Here is an 8947-nt window from a genome sequence, read left to right as displayed (position 1 = left end):
TTCTTTTCATGAAGATCCTTTTCCGTCGCGGCGGGAGGCTTCAGGGGTGGTATGCTAACCGGTGGAGGCACGTATGTGGCACGATTTGCGGAGACTCTCTCGATATTTCCATCACGCTCTATCATGACTGTTCGAGTGTCGTTTCTGATAACACGAAAGGGACGGAGGGTGTGATTTCCAAGCTTGGTACGCTTGGTGAATCCATCGGTAGGGTCCAGATAGATGTACTGGCCTGCGCGTATACTCTTGGTAGTAGAACGCACGCGCTTGCCGAAGTCCTTCTTGTATCAAGCTTGTGCTTTGTGGAGACTCGTACGGGCACTCTCGATTGCACGCTGTAATTTCCGGAGGTAGTATTCACGTTGGCTCTTGCTCTGGGCAATGGTACCATCCGCGGAGTGGTCTAGATGAAAGGGACGAGGAGGTCGAGAAAGCACGAGGTTGAAAGGAGTGGTTCCTGTGGTCCTGTGCACGTGATTGTTATAGGCATAGGCCAGAACTGTGGCGTACTTATCCCAATCATTTTGATGCTCGTTCACGAAATTTCTTAACATGGCGAGAATTGTGCGGTTTTACCGCTAGACCTGACCATTGGTCTCGGGATGATACGTGCTCGTGAAAATGTTCGAGATTGCAAGATAGAACAGACCGATTGGAAGAATCTTGCTGCGAATTGCTTGCCGTTATCGAATATGACACTCTCTGGAGCGCCGTACTTGAATACCCCACGTTCTGTGAATACGAATGCAACCGTATACGAAGTGATAGAGCGCAGGGGCACGACTTGAGTTAATTTTGTGAAGCGTTCCGTCAGAACCAAGAGAAACCTGCACCCGCGCTAGGATTTCGTGAGTGGTCCTAGAATGTCAATGCATTGGTTCGTGAGTGGCTTGGTCGCAGGGAATAGTTTCAAGGGATTCATCGCTCTTCGAAGCTTGAGCCTATTCTTTTCGCACGTTGAACAATTTCTCACAGTAGCGTAGATATCCGCTGCCATGTAAGGCCAATAATAGGTCTTTCTTACGTAATGATACATGATTGTTTGTCCAGGATGCCCGGCGAGCTCCGAGTAATGTGCAAGTTTAAGAACACGGCGCCTTAAGTTGGAAGGAAGCACGATTTGTTCGACGACGGAAAGTCGGGGATGTGCCCGTCGTAGCAGGCCATCGTCTCCTTCACGAAAGAGGGAATCTTGTTTTCGTGACTGACGCGAAAGCACGGTCTGACAAAGCTCGTCTGCGCGTTGTGATTCCAAAAGTTCGGAAATCGTGATTGGCATAGGCACGTCTGCAACTACGCTTGCAGGCTCGATTCCTTCATCTGCAAAAATGGGGTCGAAGGAATCGATGTCTTCATCAAACGTGTCATCGAGGATCTTGTCATGGGCATGGGAAGGTTTTGCTGATGCTACATCACCGTGATTCGCAGTCGCGCGTGTTCTCGAGCTTCGTCTACGAGTTCCAACAAGTACGGGATCGAGGTGGTCTCCGAATGTAGGGATGTCATCCTCTAAGGGTTTCGTGTTACGGGCAGGAATGACTAATCTTGAAAGGGCATCTGGTACCTGATGAACCCGTCTTGGGCGATACACGATCTTGAAGTCGAACCCGGAAAGGCGCAAACGCCATCGCATGAGTCTACCTGATGGTTCTGTCAGAGAGAGCAACCACCGTAGCGCATCTTAGTCCGTGCGAACCGTGAATTTCGTGCCTTGTAGATATGGCCTTAAGGTCGTAATGGCCCAGACCACCGAGAAACATTCACGTTCCGTGGCACTATACTTATGCTCAGCGCTGTTCAAGGTCTTAGACCGGTATCCCACGGAACTCCATGCACTCCCGTCTTCAAGGTCTTGTGGTTGCAGGAGGGCTGCCCCGAGTTGATAGGCAGACGCGCCTGTGTCTATCTTGTCCGGGCGGTCGCGTTGCAGGAGCGCTAGCACGGGCGGCGAGATCAGACGTGACTTGAGGTCTTCGAAAGCCGAGATGGCATCCTCCTCTGGTTCGTACCAGTTCGGATTAGCATCTTTCTTGAGCATCGAGTTTAAGGGCTTCGCGATTCCCGAGAAAATCTTGATAAAACGACGGTACAGAATTGCGGCTCCGAGGAATGACCTCATCTGGGTGGCAGTCCTCCAGAAGATTGCATCCGCGAACGCAGCCCTGTTTCCTTTAGCAACAGAAAGCTTTCCTGGCGTGATAACGTGTCCTAGGTAACTAACCTTTAGCTGGAAGAACGAGCATTTCTTGAGCTTCAGAGAGACACCCGCGTTCCTTAATAGTGCGAGTACTTGATCCACGTGCTGGATGTGGGACGATGTATCACGAGGAAACACGATCACGTCATCTAGATATATGAGGCAGGTCTGCCATATTACGCCTGAACGTATTATATCAAAAGCTCGTTGGAAGGTCGCCGGTGCGTTCCGAAGACCAAACGGCATCTTCGTGTGGCGAAACGTCCCCATGTGGGTCGTGAAAGTGTTCTTGTCGCGGTGTTCGGGTGCCACGGGAATCTGCAAATATCCTAAGTTGCAGTGGAAAGGCATGAAAATAGCAGCATCTCCGAGAGAATCTAGACGGTCATCCATTCGTGTGAGTTGGTACGCGTCCGCCACGGTTTTCGTGTTTAAGCGTCTGTAATCAATACAGAACAGCAACGACCCATCTTTCTTGGGAACGAGAACCACGGGACTTGCCCATTCGCTGCTAGCCGGCTCTAAGAGGGCTTCGAGATTGGTAGCTATTTGTGACGCGGACTCGGGATCTTAGGACCGCATGTCCGCTCAGTAGTTCATCGGGTCGTGCCTCACGTGCCCTGGAGTGGGATCTCGGGCGAATGACAAGGCGGGAACATGAAGACCGGTGGTGTTCTCGGGTTCTGGCATCATCATAACGTGACCGCCGGACTTGAGTTTAACCGTGCTTGAATTACTTTGTGTGCGACGAGCTCGAAACTTGTTGCCCTCGGCATGCGCAACGCGGCGCGCAACAGTTATATCGCCTTGTTCATTCACGGGTAGCTGCCTTACTGCCTCGGTCACAGCATCAAGAGTCGAAGGGAGATTCCCACGAATGTAGTAATTCACGAGTTCGAGGTCCTCGAATACATTGCAACAATCTCGTGCAGCGGCAATTAAACGATTGGCAAACTTGCTCTCGTCTTCTTCAGGCTTCTGTCTCGCACTAATGACCTTCTCATAAGCGCGTTGTAGCACGTCATCGGGCAAATAACTCTCGATTAGGGCGTGTACCACGAACGGCCAGGAACCAGGTAAAGCTGAATTCGAGTAGCGAACTCCGAGAGAGACTTGATTCGTGTACATATCTTTTGCGGAACCCATGAAATAATACGAGATCGTGAGGGACGCTAGGCCCTTGGGAACGTGTAGGTCATGGAAGCCGTTAAGAATCGAAGGGCGGAACTGCAAGAGCTTGACAGGGATCGTGCCGATGAATGGCTGGAATGAAGGGAATAACTCGTCGAATCTGCTTTTTACGCGGTAGACACTCACGCACTCAGTCACGTGAAGAGTAGCTCGTGTATCTCGTAACCTTTAATGCCTGTAGGACACCACAATAGTGAATGAGGGTAGCAGGGTCTGTTGTGGGGCGACTCCAGGACAGTACGGGCCTTCGACAGCCTTGACCATTTCTTGCGACGGACCCACGTGGTCGGGCATCAAAGGCATTGGAGCCTCACAAGTAGTCACCAGTGACTGAGCAGGTGCCTGTCGCGAGTATAGCTTGGCGGTCACGGCATCTTGATAGGCGCCTGTCGCGTGTCCTTGATTCGTGGGACCGCCGACTCCGCGGAAGAACTCCTCTACAGTGCGCGAAACGGGGGGTTCATTGGCACCAAGGCCAGCTTGAGCTTGAGATTGTCGATCTTGTTCTTGTACACGATGCGGGGAATCATGATTAGGAGACGGGGGAAGGGTTCTTATCGAACATGCATTGTCGAGGACTCGAGAATCCGCAGGCCATTACGAATAATCCTGTTTTCGGACATGAAGGCCTCGAGTGAGGTCCTGATTTCTCAGACGTCGTTGGCATTCCTTGCAACTTCAAGATGTAGATCTTGGGAATTTTCACGTAGAGCCTCGAGGCTTGCACATACCTCGCGGATTTCTGTGCGGACGGATAGAAGTAGGTCTTGACTTCCTGTGGCATTCTCTGGAGTAGACTTGAGACGAGATTATATCTCAATTCGATCGGGAAATCTTGATGCAAGCGAATTGAGGCGCTCACGAAAATCGAGGTACATGAGCGGCAGGACGTCGGGCGATTCCATGGTGCCCTCGAGCATGGTGCGTAGATCATCGCGAATCTCGAAGCTCGCCAACGTGTTAACCGGCGCGCATGTAGACGTGTTCCCGTGTGAATTGCTCGCTGTTTCGAGCGCTTCTCGTTGCATCGCGGGCGGTGCCGATCGTGCGGCAGATTCGGTTTTGGGGTGGCATCTCGGGGGAAGGACGAGGTGAAGGGGAAGACTGCCACGCAAGAAGAAAGAAGTAAATCGTGAAAAGGGAAACGGAGGTACACTTCTAGGTCGGGAGACCAGTATAGTAGGACGCGAAACGTGGTCACGTGTTAAGACAAGGGTAGTTCGTGGGGGAGTGTACTAGGTAGCTAGGGGGAAGTGGTAGAGGCTTCAGAAACTAGACGTGAGCGACGCGGCGCTCTCGACCCAGCCGGGATAACACACGGCCAGCGAACCGTGCGCGCGAGCGGAGAGGCAACACGCGATGTGGCCACGAGAGTCCTATGGTGCGAGCGAGGAGGACGAGAGAGCGTGAACGAGAAGAAGTTAGTCGATTGTACGCCCAAAAAACCAGAACGAGACCGCGTCCTTGGTCCTTGGTTGCTTGTACCCAAACCCACACGGCACATGCGCCACCGGGACTAGATACTGTACTTAGATCGTGGTGGAGACGTAACCGCTAGAGCTCACGGGGCCGTGTTATAGTACACACGTGTACAGGCGCGGTAGGAGGTCCACGTGTGTGCGTGTCGAAAGCGAGCAAGGCTTGTGTAAATGGGCTTGGTACTGTACGTCGAGGTAGTTGAGGTATCTACATACACGTGTAGACGAGTCGCGGGAAAAAGAATACTAGAGTGGTACGGGTTTATACCACATTGCGTTCCGCTGACGAGAGCGTGCGCGACCAATACCCGACAGGGTATCGATGTCCATCCTCATGGGTCTGCAGAAGAGTGCAGCCTAACTGAGCGTCTGACGCATCCGTGTGCAGCTAGTACGGCCGCTCCAGTTTTGGTAGTTTCAAAACTGGTGGCGAGATTAAACACTCCTTCTCTTTGTTTCAGGCCGTGGTCTGCTCTTCATCCAGATTGGGAAGGATGTCTGGCTCTCCTTTTCGGAGCATTGCCGTGAGTGGCGCCGCTATCTTGGCGACATGATCGTCGAAACGTCAGTAGACATTACAAATTCCCAAGAACGAGCGCAGCTCGGTTTGAGTCCCTGGGGGAGTCTCTTCTGAAAGCGCGTCGACATTCTTCGGGTGAACTTCGAGTTCGCCCGGTCGAATGATGTGGCCCAGGTACTCGACAGAGTCCCGAAAACATTTGCACTTGTTGAGTTACAGTATTTATCCCTCCTTCTGCAAAGCACTGAGTATTACATCCAAATCCTTGAGGTGCGTGTCAAACTCCTTGGAGAAGATTATGATATCATCGAAGTAGATGAGACAGCTCTTCCAGCGATAGCCTGAGATGACGACTGTAGTGCATGCAATACCCGTCTCGGGTAGGGGGTGAAAGGAAGTGAGAAAAGGAAAAAATTGGATACTGTAGTCCGGGCTGGAGGACACACGTGTGGAACGATGCGCACGATCTATTTTAATTATTTAATTCTATTTACAAATTAGATCTAGAATCTAGAGCCGGGAGCTACTGTACTCGCCCCGACGGGGCTACACGGCATAGTCCAGTTACCAACCCAAGTGAGTAAAGGTAACCTGAGTTGCCGGAGTTAGATCTCGCCTTCGTCGAAGACCGCTTCCGTTCACGCGACGCGCTTCACTTCTTCGCTGCTAACGACATCCTCTATTGCTCGGGGTCCCATTCTTTTTTCCTTATCCTTTACCATTCCTATTTCTATCTCTATTCCCTGTCCATTTCTATTTCTGCCTCTATCCTTTTCTATCTGTTGGTGCCATCGGCATTGGTTGCGACCGATCCGGTGTAGGTGTTTTAGCCATCGAGCGACACGTTGTGTAGCGCTGCTACTGTTTCGAGTTCCGTAGGAAGGCTGTTGCAACGACGCCTCCGTCGAAGGTCTTACTGTATAAGACAGAGTTGGTACCATCAACCGCGATCGCGATCACGCTGGTGAGGGTGTTCTTAGCCATCGGGCAACACGTCGGTAGTAGCGTTGCTACACGGTTACGATCTAGTCGGGTAGTGCTGAACAAACCCCCGTCGAAGACCTTGAATTATATGCAAAGTGCTGAAGACGCTTGTCGAGCAATGGACTTACAACCTAGCAAACCGCGGATACATTCTCGTAGACAAGCCCAACCCACACTCGCCGAGCACTCAATTCTTCGCAAGTCTCTACCAACATTATCCTCCCGAGTTGGGCATCTTTCCTTACCCCCCGCCGGAGTTGAGCTACCGTGGGCCGCAAGCCCACACAACGGGAAAGGAAGTCTCGAACGCTCCGTAGCGCGGGGCCTCGGCAGCGGTTGTTTCTGTTGCTGTTTTTCTTCTTTTTGTTTGACCGTTGGACTGTGTTCGCGGCCTGCCAGGCACATTGCACTACAAAAGTGGTCTCTCGACCTAGAAAGGTTATGTCTACGACAAGGAAATTGGTCTGGGTAACAGAGTCTCTTTTTAATTTTTATCAGTATCTTTTTTTAGGTTCTTTCGCTACATTGAACAATGTCAACAACCGCACACGGGGACATCGGTTCCGGGGCGAGTAGAAGCGGATCAGCACGGGCGTCGAGGATCCGGCGAGGTCCTCGCACCCGGAGCCAGGCTAACACGGCCACGGATCCCGGACATCAAGAATCCCCTACCGGGATTATCGCCGACAGGAATGACCTCGACGAGAAGTTCGAGAAGATGGGCAGCGAAATTCGCCGAGAGAATAAGAAAATTCTCGAGGATGAATTGGCCCTAGTGCGAAAGCAACTGGAGTTGCAAGCAGTCGAGTTCCACATCGTGTTGGGAGAGCTGATAGCTCGCGTGGATCTCGTTGAGAAGGAACGAGGGAAGGTAACCGACGGCGCGGAGCCGGAGGTCCTAGCTTCGTTAAAACTCTCAGTTAAGGACGCGAGGCGCGACGTGAATCAAGCCTTGGAGTCCTTAGGGAAATTTAGAACAAGCATCGATGACCGATTCGATCGCGCCGCGCAACGTCTCAAGGACCTCGAGCAGGCCGCGGATCAAGCTCCGCAAGGATCGGACGACGAGCCGCTCCCTTTGGGTAGAGAGGGCGACCGTCGGTCGAAGAAGGAAAGCCCGCTCGACAGCTGAGCTCCAAGTCGAAGTCCTCCAAGAAGGACAAGCGACGTACAAGCAAGAGTCACTGTCCTGACGATCCGGAGAACCACGACTCACAGTTGCAGTCGCATGGTCCCTCTGAACATGGTGGCGACGGCTCTTCGAACCACTCGGGCGAATCCGAACGCGTTCAGAAGAAGGAAACGGAATTTCGTCAAGCAAGAAAATTTCCTCCAGACGAGGCGGAGTCACTTCATCCGCCTCGCGGAGAGACAAAGACGCGGAACCCGAAGATGTCGCAACGCGGCGCGGGCCGCGATGGGAGGAGCTGGGGGAGCTGAATCCGACCAACTACCTCTTCAAGAAATTACTTTCGTACCCGAACGTACCGCTTGCGGAACCCGCAGACATATTTGTCAAGTTCCCGGCGGACCGCCGTGCGAAAAAGGAGGAGAGATATTCCGCCTAAGGTGAAGAAGGACAACACGTTCACAGGAGAAGACGGCGTCCTTGTGTTGGATTTTTTGGCGAAGTTGGTTCAGGAGTTTGATACTCAGGAGATGAATGAGGGCCAAGCGATTCGCTTGTTGCCCGAATTCCTTAGTGGCATCGCCCTAAGACAGTACACTTCCGTGTCTCAGATGGCGGGATCCCATCATGGGAAGATATCCGCCTGGCCGGAGGCCGTACAGGGGCTATTGAGAAGTCTCGCCACCGACGAGGCGATCCGTCAAGCCGTGCCCGCATTGCGAGAAGTTCGGCAGAGACCGTCTGAAGACGAAATGGAATTTTACATTCGCCTCACAGACGGGAGCAACCGCTGTGGGAATGTTTATTCCGTGGAGGAGTAGATGACCATGTCCATCGAGGGGCTAGATGCCAGTATCAAGCCCATGGCATCGCAGTATTGACAAGATAACCGAGATGTCTCATTTTTGAGATTGGCAAAATTCCGCAAAGGCGCATGGCTCGGCGAGCCGCGCCAAGGACAAGAAGACCAAGAAGATCACGATTCAGACGCCGTCGACGTTCAGGGCAGGGAACAAGGCGAGGGCTTCTTCTTATCCCGGTCGTAAAGGTCACGCCGCCGTCCACTTAGCCGAGTCAATCTCTGCGTCAGAGGAGCGCAGTGCGCAGAGAAGTAATGAAAATTATTATGAAGGAGCATTAGTCGCCGAATGCGATTCTATTGAGCCATCTGAAGGCTACGGACACGGGGACTACGGAGCCAGCGGGTCGTCAACTTTACTGACGCCCACATACACGACGGAATCGTTTCAGAGCCCACGGATCCCGTGATGATGTTCCGGGGGCCCGGCCACACGCCGGCGCGGCGCATTCCGATGGAAGACAAGGGTATGACGTTTCGAAGGCCAGGCTGGATGGGAAGGCGGCAACGTCAAGGAAGACCGCCGGCCCGTGGAGGGCCTAGGCCGTAATATCCCGTCAAGAAGCACGAGCTGGTGTGCTATCACTGT

Source organism: Chondrus crispus, genomic scaffold (genome assembly GCF_000350225.1).
Source record: "Chondrus crispus Stackhouse genomic scaffold, scaffold_15, whole genome shotgun sequence".
Classification (NCBI taxonomy): Eukaryota; Rhodophyta; class Florideophyceae; order Gigartinales; family Gigartinaceae; genus Chondrus; species Chondrus crispus.
Note: the sequence above shows the minus strand (reverse complement) of the source record.